Source organism: Symphalangus syndactylus, chromosome 14 (genome assembly GCF_028878055.3).
Source record: "Symphalangus syndactylus isolate Jambi chromosome 14, NHGRI_mSymSyn1-v2.1_pri, whole genome shotgun sequence".
NCBI classification, from domain to species: domain Eukaryota; kingdom Metazoa; phylum Chordata; class Mammalia; order Primates; family Hylobatidae; genus Symphalangus; species Symphalangus syndactylus.
Window position 1 is genome coordinate 38,215,708 of NC_072436.2, and position 4,446 is coordinate 38,220,153.

The 4,446-nt window shown below is 39.5% G+C and overlaps 1 non-coding gene across 1 annotated transcript; it reads left to right on the forward strand.

Annotated features, from left to right (window-relative positions):
- Nucleotides 1-504: 504 nt before the first annotated feature.
- On the forward strand, nt 505-608 carry LOC129463352 (small nucleolar RNA U13). Its single transcript, XR_008651140.1, has one exon. It is a non-coding gene; the product is annotated as a small nucleolar RNA U13 (small nucleolar RNA).
- Nucleotides 609-4,446: the final 3,838 nt, after the last annotated feature.

Genomic DNA, 4,446 nt, shown 5'->3' on the forward strand with positions numbered 1-4,446 from the left:
AACAATGACTGGCATGAGATTGGAAAGGCAGTGGGTCAATATTCCATCTTCTATCTCCTTTTCACCAAGCTCTTTTCTCCCTTTTAAAAGCATAGAGAACACTGTCCATTGTGTTCTACCACATAGATTTATCAAAGCTAAGCATTTTGCCGTATTTACTCCAACTTTTCTTTAAGAAATAAAGCACTGTAGATACATTTGAACCTCCTTCTTCAATCTTATCCCCTTCTCTTTTTCTTCAGATGCATCTGTTATCTTGCTTTTGGTGTTAACCATTCACATATTTATATTTCATATTTTTAATTGGGATTTTGAAAGCCCCCCCAACTGATGACTCTCATGTTTTAGCCTAGATGAAGAGTAGTCCAAAGTCCAGAGAGGCCAAGACTTGCATGAGGTCACTTAGCAAGGTAAGACCAAGATAGCTCACGAGCCCAGGACTCTTGTCTCTTAGTTCGTGTTTTCCCAATACACCATGGTGCATCTTTTAAACAATGTGTATAGATCCTTTTGCAGCTCATAAGTGTGATTATTGGGTTTTCACGCTCATGTGTAAGATGTATTTCCCTCAAACCTTGCTATAATATCAGCACAGTACCTATCTAACATGAAAAACATAAAATATTTTTAAATGGGCTGGGTGCAGTGGCTTACGCCTGTAATCCCAGCACTTCAGGAGGCCAAAGCAGTTGGGTCACTTGAGGTCAGGAGTTTGAAACCAGCCTGACCAACATGGTGAAACCCTGTCTCTACTAAAAATACAAAAATTAGCTGGGCACGGTGGTGGGTGCCTGTAATCCCAACTACTCGGGAGGCTGAGGCTGGAGAATCGCTTGAACCTAGAAGACGGAGGTTGCAGTGAGCCGAAATAGCGCCACTGCACTCCAGCCTGGGTGAAAAAGCTGGACTTCTTCTCCAGAAAAAAAAAAAAAATTTAACGTATATGAATGAAATAGATACCATACACTATGTCTCAGAGATAGTGCTAGACATATATATATAGATATATGTATATTAGTTCATCCAACCCTCACTCTAGAGAAGAGAAACTGAGACTCAGAGAGGAGGTGAAGTCACCTTCACTATATTACCCAGCTAGCAGGTAGCAGAGGTAAAATTGGCCCCCCAGGGCTGCCTGACTTCTAATGCTGCCCTCTAGTGGGGGGACAGTATGGGAAAGACATGAGTTTTGAAAGGAGAAATCCCAGGTTTGTGTCTGGTTCCTCCCCTCCCTGCCCAGAGAATCCTGGGTAAGTTAAGTCCATTTAAAGTACCATTTATTGAATCTTTACTAAGCACCAGCAATCTTTACACATCACCTCATTTAGTTCCCACAGCCACACTCAAAGAGACATATTATTTTTTCTCCATTTTCAGAGGGAGAAATTGAGACTCGGGGAGAACGTACCATTAACAAGGAGCAAAGCCTGAAGCAGGACTCAGGATCACCAGCTCCAGAGACTGTGCCCCGAAATACTCCCAGCATGCTTTTTTTTCCTTCCTCTCATGGCTTAAGTGTTTTTTAATTTCATTTTTGAAATTATCATGTAGTTTGTATATAACATATCTGATTAAAGTCTTGTAGCCAAAATATACAAAAACCTCTTAAAACTTAATAAAACAAATTCTCCAATTAAAAATGAGCAAGAGAGCTGAACACACATTTTATTAAAGAAGACATACAGATGGAAAATAAGCATAGGGAAAGGTGTTCAATGTCATTTGTCATTAGAAAAAAATGCAAATTAAAACCACAATGAGATACCACTACATACCTATTAAAATGGCTAAAATCCACAAATCTGAAAATACCAAAGACAAAGATGCAGAGAAATAGGAACTCTCATATTTTCTTGGTGGGAATACAAAATGGTGTAGTCACTTTGGAAAACATTTAACAGTCCTCAAAATGTTAAACATAGTTACCTTATGACCAGCATTTCCACTCCTATACGTATAACCAACAAAATTGAAAATACATGTCCACACACAAAAAATTTGTTTAAAATATTCATAGCAATGGGCATGGCAGCACATGCCTGAAGTCCCAGCTACTTGGGAGGCTGAGGCAAAAAGATCCCCTGGCCCAGGAGTTCCAGGTCACAGTGTGCTATGATCATGTCTGTGAATAACCATTGCATTCCAGCTTGGGCAACACAGAAGGACCCCACTGCTAAAAAAATAAGAAATGAAATGTCCACAGCATCATCATTGACAACTGTCAAAAAGTGGCAGCAACCCAAATGTTCATTAACTTATGAATGGATATGCAAAGTGTGGCATATCCATACAATGGCATGTTATTAGGTGATAAAAAAGAATAAAGTACTTACACCTGCTACAGCATGGAGGAACCTTGAAAATACTATGCTAAGCCAAAGAAGCCATTTACTAAAGGCACATGTTGGATGATTCCATTTATTAAATGTCCACAATAGGCAAATCCATAGGGACGGAAAGCTTGCCAGGGGATTGGGGGAGAAGATAAATGACAGTGACTGCTAAAGGGTGTGGGATATCTTTATGGGGTGAGGAAAATGTTCTAAATTTAGATAATGGTGATAGTTGCACAACCTGGGAAATATCCTAAAAATCACTGAATTGTACACTCTAAAAGAGTAGATTGCATTATGTATGAATTATATGTCTATTCAGATAAAGTTATTAAAAATATGAAGCTGTAAAAATGAAGTAAGGCCAGCAAACATTGAAAACAATGGAGGCAGAGTTGTGGGGCCGCCAGAAGTGTGTTTTTGGTGCAAGCAGTGAGGTCATCCTGGCAGAGGTGCTCTTGCCCAAAGATTGTTTTAATGACCTAGTTAAGAATGGCTTAGGGCAGGAAAAAAAAAAAAAAAAAAGAATGGCTTGTGATGAGATTGGCTGTTTTTAAACAAACATGTGAAGGACTGAGAGCAGGTATAATATCTATACATCATTCCTGTGTTCAACCAGAAACAACTATAAAAAACCCTATATACATTTTAATAAAATATATGACCATCAAGACAAAGTGCTAAAAGTTTTTAAGAAGAAGGCAATTAAAAAAAAAAAAAGCAACCAGGAATCAAATTGACATCTGATTTCTGAATAGCAACACCAGAAGCAAAAAGACAATGGAATAATGTTTTTAAATTTTTAAAGTAGCCTGAAACCATAAAAGTCCTAGAGGAGAGCAAAATTATAAAGTTTCATGACATTGGTGTTGGTAATGTTTCGGGGCTGGGGATATGATAGCAAAACACAGTCAACAAAAGCAAAAATGGACAAGTGGGACTATATTAAACTAAGAAGCTTCTGGTATTGGTGCGGGTGCTCACACCTGTAATCTCAGCACTTTGGGAGGCCTAGGTGGGTGGATCTTTTGTGCTCAGGAATTTGAGACCAGCCTGGGCAACATGACGAAACCTCATCCCTACAAAAAGTACAAAAAATTAGCCAGACCTAGTGGCCTGCCTGTGATCCCAGCTACTCAGGAGGCTGAAGTGGGAGGGTCTCTTGAGCCCAGGAGGTCTAAGCTGCAGTGAGCTGAGGAGCTGAGGGTACACCACTGCACTTCAGCCTGGGCAACAAGTGAGACTGTGTCTCAAAAAAAAAAAAAAAAAAAAGCTTCTACACAACAAAGAAAATAATAAACAGAGTGAAAAGACAATGTTAATCGTCAGGGAAATGCAAATCAAAACCACAATGAGATAGCACCTCACGCCTGTTAGGAGGTCCATTATTCAATAAATAATAAAGAAAATAACAGATGTTGGTGAGGATGTGGAGAAAATTGGAACCCCTTTGCCCTGTTGGTGGGAATGTAGAATGGTGCAGCCACTACAGAAAAGCCACTACAGAAAACAGTATGAAGATTTTTCAAAAAATTAAAAATAGAACTACCCTAAGATCGAGCAATCTCACTTCTGGGCATTTATCCAAAAAAATTAAAATCAGGATCTCAGAGAGGTATTTGCATTCCCATGTTCATTGCAGGTACTCACAATATCCAAGTGGTAGAAGCAATCCAAATGTCCACTGACAGATACGTGGATAAAAAAAATATGGTGTACACATATAGTGGAATATTATGCAGCCTTAAAAACGGAGGTCCTGTCACATGCTAAACATGGATAAACCTTAAGATATAAGACTAAATGAAATAAGCAGTCACAGAATGACAAATGGTGCACAATTCTACTTATATGAGGTATAAGATGTGAAGATGATGGGTTGTCAGGTGAGCCTGTTGACTGATACCCACCACTAAGTGTTAGAAAGAGGTGCCAGGCCATCCACTTTCCAAGCTCTGCTTATGTATTTTTATTTTTATTTTAGAGACAGGGCCTCATTTGGTTGCCCAGGCTCTCAAACTCCTGGCCTCAATCGAGCCTCCTGCCTCGGCCTCCCACAGTGCTGGGATTACAGGTGTGAACCACTGTGCCTGGTCCTCTGCTTATGTACTGA